Raw genomic sequence first — 9559 nt, forward strand, 5'->3', positions numbered from 1 at the left:
CTGTAAAACAATTTTAAAGAGATTTACTCTGAGCCAAATTTGAGGATCATGACCCGGAGCCATGCCCAAGAAGCCTTGGGCAAGTGGACTCGCTGTGGCTGGGATACAGTTTGGTTTTATACATTTCAGGGAGACGGGTTACAGGTGAAGTCAAAATCAATACGTGGCAGACATAGATTGGTTTGGCCCGGAGTTGGTTCGGCCTGGAAAGGTGGGACATCTTGAAAGCGGGGTGGCGGCTTACAGGTTATAGGTGGGTTTAAAGATTCTTTGGCTTGTAATTGGTTAAAGACATGAAGCTTTGTCTAAAGGCTTGGAATGTTTCAACATAATGAGCTGTTATCAGAGACAAGCCACCAGACAGATTTGTTGGGTAGAGGACCTGCAGGTATGTCTTGCAAACCCTTAGGCCTGTTAATGGGTTACAAAGGAAGTCTCCAAGAAGGGAGGGGGCATGATGAGGCATGTCTGACCTCCCTCCTCCTGGCAGGCAATTTAGTTTTAGGATATTCTTTTGGGTACGAGGGGGTCCATTCAGTCAGCTGGGTTGGGGGCAGTGAGCCTTAAAATTTTATTTTAGTTCACAATTTTTTCTTGAAATATAAGAACTTGAGCAAAGTTGAGCTCTGACCACCTGCTCTATCTCATGTGCCTTTGTTGTCTGTATTTTAGTTCCCCCTCTCCTACCCTCCATGTTAGTCATGATAATTATTATTTTGTGTAGTAAACACTGACTTAGATTTACCCACATATTTACCTCTTTGTCATCCATTTATTTCTTGCATCTCAGATCTTCCTTCTGGTTTTAATTTCTTTCTTTCTGATGTATGTCATTTAAAAGCTCTATCAATAATAATTTGTTGGTGGTAAATTCAGCTTTTGCCTGGAAATGTCCTTATTCCATGCTCATTTTTTCCATGTATTTGTATTTTATTTAACCACTTTGGTACGGCGCTCACCGGCCACGAAACCTTGCCCACTGCCGGCACTCACGGTCCGCATGATAGTCTGTGCTGTGCATGGACGACGGATCCGTTTTTCTCTTGTGTGAGGAAAGCTTGAAAGCACTGAAAGCTTGTTTTACTTTATAGGCAGCTTTTCTCGTAATGTAAATCAGAATAGGTAATATATATATATATATACACACACACACACATATATATGTTTGAATATGTTATTTTTAAATGTTCACAATTTTGTTTTGATAAATGAAAAATTAGAAAAGTCATATCACGGCTGTCGGCTAAAGTCACTGTGTGCGTTCATCTGTGGCTGTCGACTATAGTCGACGCTGGTCTCGAAGTGGTTAATGAGTCATGCTATGTCATTCCACAACCTGCTTTTTTCTCTCAACTTTGTTTTAAGTGATTTATTCCTGCTACATGTAGATCTGTTTATTTAATTATTTCATTAATTTTTTAAATAAATTTTTTCCAGCATATTGTGGGGGTACAAATGTTAAGGTTATGTATATTGCCCCATCCTCTCTTGAGTCAGAGCTTCAAGCGTGTCCATCCCCCAGTTGGTGTGCATCACATTCTGTTTATTTAATTTTAACTCTATCATGTTTCATTGTCTTTATACAGCACCATCGACTTACGCATATCCTTGGAAGAAACCTTGCAACTATTTATTAGAACTACTATTATTTTTGTTATATTGAGGAAAACTTCAAACAACCACAAAACTAGAATAATGAGCCCCCTCATATATCCAATCTCAAAAATTTTTATCGCTCAAGGCCAGTCTAGTTTCATTGATATATCCACTTACTGGGTTATTTTGAAGCAAACACCACACATCGTATCATCATATCTATTAACAGTTCAGTATATATCACTAAAACATATGGATTCTTTTTTTAAAAAATATAATAACATCACCTATCTTTTAGGGTTCTTCTCTCCCTCTTTTTTTTCTCTCTCTTTCTCTTAAAAAAAAATTCCCTGCAATTTATTTGTTGAATAAACTGAGTTGTTTGTCCTCTGGAATTTCCCATAAGCTGAATGCTGCTTATGTCATTTCTATGGTAGCATTTAGCATGTTCTTCCATCCCTGTTTTTCCTGTATATTTGTAGCCAGATCTAGAGGTCACCTTCATTCTTGAATAATTTAGCTGACTACAAAATTCTCTATTGGTGATTATTTTCTCTCAGCACTTTAAAGATACTATTCTGGTGTCCCTAGGCTTTGGTTACTGCTATTGAGAAGTCCGGGGTCAGTCGACTCTTTCCAGGCAATTTGTCCACTTCTCTCTGGCTGTCCTTATTCTTAGTCTTGAAGCTCTCCAAGTTCATTACTTTTACTTATCTTACTTATAGCTCATAATACTCCCTGATTTGGAAGACTCATATCCTTCATCAATTCTGAAAAATTCTCAACTATTATTTCCTTGAATATTGCTTTTCTCCCATCCTCTCCGTGTACTCCTTCAGCAGCTTCTACTAAACAGAAGCTGGATCTTCTCATTCTTCATTCTATTACTCTTACCTTTCCTTTCAAAATTTTCATCTCTTTATGTCTCCTGAGTGGCATTCTGGAAAATTTCTTTAGTCTTATTTTCTAGTTCACTATTGCTCTTTTCAACTGTGTTTTATCTGCTATTAAACATGTCCATTGAGCTTTTCATTTCAATAATCATTGTTTTCAATTCTATAAACACTATGTGGTTCATTTTCAAACATGCCTGGTCCTTATCTTAATATTACCTTGCTCCTTCATAATGCTTCGATCCCTTCTTTTATTCTTAATAATTAAAACATAATTATTTTATAATCTGTATCTGTTTGTTCTACTCTTTGGGGTCCTTAGGAGTCTAGTTTGTCAGCTCAATGTCTCTTCTTACTCTTGCTAGCAATGGCTTGATTCCTCACTCGCTTTGTGGTCTGGGGTATGTGTCCCTGTTGGTGGCACTTCATTTGTAGAACATGTGCAGCCCAGACTGAGGATGTATTCCTCTAAAGAAGCTTTGGATTTGCTTTTGCCACACACTTCAGGGGCATTAACGGCTTGGAACAGCTATTTTCTTATTATTTCTTAACAGTGGGATTCCTAGACAATGCATGAAGGCAGGCCGTGGCTGTGTTTTCACGTGGGAACATTTTGAGACGATCTAAGGTAGACGCACTCCTTTGTGGCCTCTTTTTGCCAATGGGCAGCTTTTTCTTGTGCTCTGAGAGCACAGCTATTGAAGCTCCTGCCTTTGCAGGCGCACTTCTAACTCCCCTTCTCTGTGCCGAAGGGGAGTTGCCTTCGTGGTTAGTGAATCGCAAGCCCTTTGGAAGCTGCTGACCTCCCACCCAAGGTAGCCAGAGTGTCAGCCCCACTTATGTTTTTGGTTTTCCGTTTCCTCTCTGTGGTAGAGATTTCCCATCCCAAAGATGTCCACATCCTGGTCTCCAGAACCCAGGAATATGCTAGATGACATGCAGAGGCGCATTGTGATGGCAGATGAAATTACAGTTGCTGATAGGCTGCCTTGAAGATTGGATGATTACTCAGGGAGCTGTGACTGCAGAAGAGAGGTCAGAGATGTGCTGTGTGGCTTTGACAGTGGGGGAAGGGCCAGCAGCCAAGGAACGGGGGTAGGGGCGGCTCTAGAAGCAGGAAAAGCGACGGAGACAGTTTCTCCCCTAGGGATGCTGCCCACTGAGAGCAGCGCTGTGCGCCTGCCTCGGAACTGCAAGACAACAATTGGCGCTGTCACAGGCCACTCAGGTGTGGCTTGTTACAGCAGTGATAGAAATCAAGCGCACCCTGAGATATTTGGCCCTCAGTCTTTCTTTTTACTTTTCTGTGGACTCATCCATGCATTTAGAAGGACACTTACATTTTATCTGGAATGTCGAGGTGTCTTGTGTGGGAAGGGCTTCCTGCCCCAGTCTGCCATATCGCTGCGAACAGAAGCCGTGCCTTCACTTTAGAAATACTCGGAATGTCTTTCGTTCTGGGCATTTTTTTTGCTCTGGTCGCTCTATTGTATTCCTCCTTCTCGGCGCAATATTTTCTGTCATGGAAACATAAGGAATGAGGAGAAAAACAGCCCCGGTTTTCCACACAGGATGCCCTCTGGGAAGACACAGATGAGGGCAGGGCAGCCTGGGCCCGAATGCTCCTGACAGGCCGGCCTCGAGGTGGCCCACAGTGACCCGCCCAGAGCACCACGCCAGGTATCTCTCGGGGTGCAGCGTAGAGGAGGGGATTTAGTTGCTGCCAAGTGCTTTGTTTCAAACGAAGGCTGTGATTTATAATTCAGCTCTTATATAACAAACGCCTTCCAATGGAACTCAAGGGGCTCATTTCGTCGTGACTGTCTGCGGGGAGCCAGTCCGCTTGGCCGCTGCGTGGATGTGGACAGTGGGAGCGGAACTCCAGGGAAAGTGCCCACCATGGAGGGAGCCCTGTCAGCTGTCGGGCAGGGTGACGGCACCACAGCCGGCACTCCCCTGACCCTGCGTGGGCTTTTAAAGTGTCAGATATGTGGTAGGTGGTTGCCCTAGTTTCACCACACATGGATTTCTAAATTACAGCCTTAGTGAAAACCTAGGATTACCACATCGCTTCCTAGATCTCTCCTGGTGCCCTCACGTTTGAGTCATGTGTGTCCCATGCGGGACAATGCACGTGGGCTGCTATGGGTGTGATGTCAAGGCACCCCGGAGACCCCTGAGGACGCTTGAAATTGCCTTTTATGTGAGAGGAAATCCAGCCGGAATGTATTTCTTTAAAAACTAAGTTTTTGGAAAGAAAACAAAGTGTTTGAGCTTTTGGTAGAGATAGAGCAAGGTCAGCGACACCCTCCCCCAGGGTGTGGAAGCAGCTTCCACAAATAGATGGTCTGAGAGGCTCGGGCTCGGGCACACAGCGGCGGGGCGCTTGCCCCAAGAGGCTGGTGCAGAGAGCACGGTGAGTACTCGGCGTCTGCACCCTGGGCCCAGCCCCAGAGTCCCGAGTGTCCCCTCACTATTGTCCTGAATATCACAGCCAGATGGCATGTCCCTGGTCACTTCTTTCACCTCCCGCCCTGCCTATGAGCATTGGGTGCAGATAGACAGGGTTAGGGCCCGTCCAGACCCAGTGTTGGCCAGCGCTTGACCTTGGCAAACACTCCAGGACCCTGGGGTCTTTGTGTAAAAACTGGGACAGTAGCAGCAGCTAGTCTGCTTGCTGAGGATTAAACAAGACAAGGCACGCAAAGCCTCTGGCACATAGCTGAGCCTCAGTAAAGGGTACCTCTGCCCCACATTTTTTAAGGAAGCAGCCTGCACAAACAGCCACTCGATACTATATTTGCAGGGGATTACTTATGCGGGCATGGCAGTGGTCTGAGTCCCACACCCCAGTTTGGTGTGGTGCCTGGAAGCCTTAAGGGAACAGAGGACTGGAACCACGAGCACCATTACGGGGCCCGTGTACAGGGGAGAATGCAGAGGCAGCAGAGTCCAGGTCACACGAGACAATCTGTGGGAAGCATGTGCGCCGGCTGGGTTTGCATCCTGGCTTCCCACCGACAGGAAGTTGCAGGACTGCATCAAGTGACTACCTCACTCTGCTCCTGAGACTCTCGAGCCGTCCTCGCAGTCATGAATGCCTGCACCTCCCACCTCTCTCTGAGCCTCCCTCCTTCCCCTGCCTGCGCATCTCTCCTCCTGCCAGGGCCTCTGCAGCTGCTGCCCTGGTGGCCCTAGCACTCATGGCGTCCATCCCTGCGTCCTTACAGCTTGGGCCGACCCAGCTCAGCTGTGCCTCCACGTGGCTGTGCCTGGGAGCGGGCTTGGGTAGCAGTCGGTCTGCCTCAAGCTGTCAGGGAGACAGCCCTGGCAGGAGACCAGCAGGCACCACTGCAGTGACCCTGGGCCACACTTCATGGGGAAAGGGCACAGCCTCCCATGAGACTGCCCTTACTGCAGATCCCAGCCCCAGGTCTGGGAGCCCCCAGGCCACTCTCACTTCTAATCAACTGGCTACAAATTCCAGCATTCATTCCCACCACCCTCTCAGGTTCCATAATTTGCTAGAACGACTCACAGAACTCAGAAAAGCCCTATACTTAGAATGACAGTTTTATTATAACACAAAAATACGAATCAGAATCAGCCAAAGAGAGATGAAGTCTGGGATAGTCCCAAATATCGTTCCCAGGCACTCATTGTCTTCTAGGCAACAACAATAGGCAGAATGTTGCCAAGCAGGGAACCTCACCTGCGCCTTGATTCTAGAGCTCTTACTGGGGTTTTATGACACACGCATGGTGGGTTGAATCAGTGCACACAGGACTCAATCTCCAGCCCTGCTCCCTGGCCCGAGGTCAGGCTGACACCTCAAAGCCCCAGCCCTCTACTTAGACGGCTGGTCTTTCTGGCCTGCCCAGTCACCCTATAGGCATGAACCATCAGTGTGGCCCAAGGGACCCACTGTGAATAGTAAGGTTGAGAGGTGACCTCCCAGGAACTGGGGACAAAGACCAGCCACACTCTACATACACAGCTACAAGCAAACGCCCATTACCCCTCTGAGGCCCCACGCTTCCTGTTCCCCTTTCCACCCATCTTTTCCTACCATGTGACACCACAAATTGGTAGTAAGCTTCTGCTCAGGTGCCCCCAGACCGATAGCTTAAGAAAAATTCACGCTCCTGCCATTCCTCGCTAGGACCTGCCGTCTCCAGCGCTCCCTACCCTGCCAGATTTTTTCTTTGCTGGTTTAGCCTGTTGTTCCGCCTATCAGATCATCTCGTGTCCTGGTGCTGTTCACTCAGACATGGAATGACTCTGCCGGCATCGTGCTCTTCACAGGTTTGGCAGCCACAATTCCTACGTTTTGTCGTTGGCCGGAGCCTATGTGCTGGACTGCTGCAGCCCTCCCACCTCTGGGTGGGGGTTGGTCCTGTCACACCGGGCCCCAGCCTTCACTGCTCAGAGCCCCTCACTGAGGGCATTGGCCTTTCCCGTCCTTGTCCCCAGGACTCACGCTCGCCTGGAGACCCGCTCGGGGCTACTGTTCTCTTGATCCCTTGTTGAGGGCACCTCTGCTGGCTGCTTGCGTAGCCCAGGTTACAGTGCCCCACGCGGCGGCACCCTCAGGCAGGGATCAGGGAGCTCTGCCTGGTGTGGTGGGGGGAGGGGCGGGGGAGAAGCCCCCCAGCCCCCGCTCCACTCGCATCCATCTTGTGTTGTCTCCCTGAGTCTCTGGAGACATTGCACGGGCACCTTCCCTCTCCTCCCCAGAGACCCACGCAAAGCTTCCCCCTTAAATGCCTTTTCTGGGGTGCCCCTCTGGCTGGACTTACCCACCCCCATTTAGTTTAGGACAACCAAACTGAGGGGCAGTTGCTTTTTAGCACGGGCTTACTATATTCCAGGGACTCTGGTGTTCTTTCTCTCCCGCAATCTTTACAATAGTCCTCGAAATGCTATTCTTACACCCAATTTTCAGATAAGAAAACAGGCTCAGAGATATTAAATAGCTCACTCAGATCACAGTGATGGCAGGTGGCAGGTCTAGGCTTGAATCAAGCGGTCCATGCACACAAGAGGTGCCCACCGAGCACCTCCTGCTGTCTGCCCCAGAGCTCACGCGCCCGCCCGCCACCCGCCACTGGCCGCGGCTCTCACTGCCGAGGACCCAAGCCCTCAGAGCAGAGGGGTGGGGTGCCAAGACCATGGGGTGGGTGTGTCACTCCCTGCTCTGTCCCCTCACTAGATGGGGCTGCTCAGCTGGCTGTCCCAGGCCAGCGTCCGGTCAATGGTAGTCCACACCCTAGTGTTCTCTCTAAGCCATGGCATTCTCGAGGGCAGGACGGCTCCAGCCATGCCAAGGAGCACTCAAGAGCGGCCAGGAAGCCACCCAGAGGGGTTCCCACATCGTGCTGGGATGCCACGGGGGGCTGGAGCCTGAGGGGACTCAGATCATCCGTCTCTCACCTGCATTTTGATTTCTCAAAAGTTGCAGCTGTGGAAGTTTCCAGAAGGTGGGTAGCCCAGAAAGACACAGGAGGATGGACTTCAAGGCTGGCTTCTATGAACAGAGATAATCCTGGAATTGTGGGATTCATTTTTAGGTTTTTATCCCCACAAATTTAACTTTGAAATATTGTAAACCTAAAGAAAAGTTGACAGAATAATACAACAAACATCTGTTTCTGCCTCATCCAGAGCTGCTGCTGACTCGCTGACATTTGGCCATCTCTGCCCAGTCTCTCACTCTGCGTGCATGCGTGTGTGTGCATGGACATGCTCCTACACGTATGTGCATGCGTGTGAACCATTTGAAAATCACTTGCAGATGTCACTTCCTCCTGAACACTTCAGCAGCATGTCCTAAACACAAGGACATTCTCTGACACAAGCACGTGCCGTTCTTGGTAGTCTTACTCTTTAAGAAAAGAACGGAAGGGAAAATGTACCTGGCTGCCAGGAGCGAAAACATGAGGCGGTGGCGTAGAGGAGTCTTCCCTTCTTCACTCGCTTTGGGAGGAATTTTAGGCCTAAATCGCATTCCCATGACAGCTTTATTTTGACTCTGCTACGTTTTCAGGCTATTCGTGTAGGGAGAAATGATTTCATCTGCATGTACAAGATTATCCCTCAGGAATTCTAATTCTTCCCTGTGAGCTAGCGAGAAACTTAGCACTTTGCCCGCTGCTCTTTCGTCGTCTTGCTTTGTGGCAGTTTGTGACGTGGACAGACACGCAGGGCGCCTCCCGTTCTCTGATCGGCACTCAGTCACATCCTGCTGCTCATCAGAGAGGGGCCAGTCCAGACGCGGAGGAGGGAGCGGTGCGCGCTTCCTCACGTGCGCATCTGGCAGAGGGGCACGCCTGGCCCTGTGGCAGCGAGGGCCGGCGGGGGACACTCACGGTGCACGGCAGTGTGCGTTCTGTGACACTGGCTCTGAGAACACTTCCAAAGTGCATACTGGGACACACAAAGCCATGCCATGCAAGTAGTGAGCTGCAGCTCCCTGCCCTGCCCTGGCAGCAGCTTGTGAAGTGATGCATGCTGAAGAAGGAAAACAATAATATGTTCCTTTTTAAAGCTATTTTCTTTCTTTCTTTCTTTTTATTTTATTTATTTATTTATTTATTTATTTATTTATTTATTTATTTATTTATTTATTTTTTGAGACAGAGTCTCACTCTGTTTTGCCCGGGCTAGAGTGCCATGGAATCAGCCTAGCTCACAGCAACCTCAAAACTCCTGGGCTCAAGCGATCCTCCTGCCTCAGCCTCCCGAGTAGCTGGGACTACAGGCATGCGCCACCATGCCCGGCTAATTTTTTCTATATATTTTTAGTTGGCCAATTAATTTCCTTCTATTTGTAGTAGAGACGGGGTCTTGCTCTTGCTCAGGCTGGTTTCGAACTCCTGACCTTGAGTGATCCTGGGCCTGCCTGGGCCTCCCAGAGTGCTAGGATTACAGATGTGAGCCACCACGCCAGCCATTTTTTAATTCTATTTTTGAGACAGGGTCTTGCTTTGTCACCCTTGGTGGAGTGCAGTGGCATTGTCATAGCTCACTACAACCTCAAATACCTGGGCTCAAGTGATCCTCCTGCCTCA

General features: G+C 48.5%; 1 long non-coding RNA gene across 1 annotated transcript; it reads left to right on the plus strand.

The window, feature by feature from the left end:
• The first annotated feature begins 6268 nt into the window (after positions 1-6268).
• LOC105857544 (uncharacterized) lies at positions 6269-8148 on the plus strand. Its single transcript, XR_012920486.1, has 2 exons — positions 6269-6794; positions 7945-8148. It is a non-coding gene; the product is annotated as an uncharacterized LOC105857544 (long non-coding RNA).
• The last annotated feature ends 1411 nt before the right edge of the window (positions 8149-9559 follow it).

The sequence above is a fragment of the Microcebus murinus genome, chromosome 8, assembly GCF_040939455.1.
Source record: "Microcebus murinus isolate Inina chromosome 8, M.murinus_Inina_mat1.0, whole genome shotgun sequence".
In the NCBI taxonomy this organism is placed as follows: Eukaryota; Metazoa; Chordata; class Mammalia; order Primates; family Cheirogaleidae; genus Microcebus; species Microcebus murinus.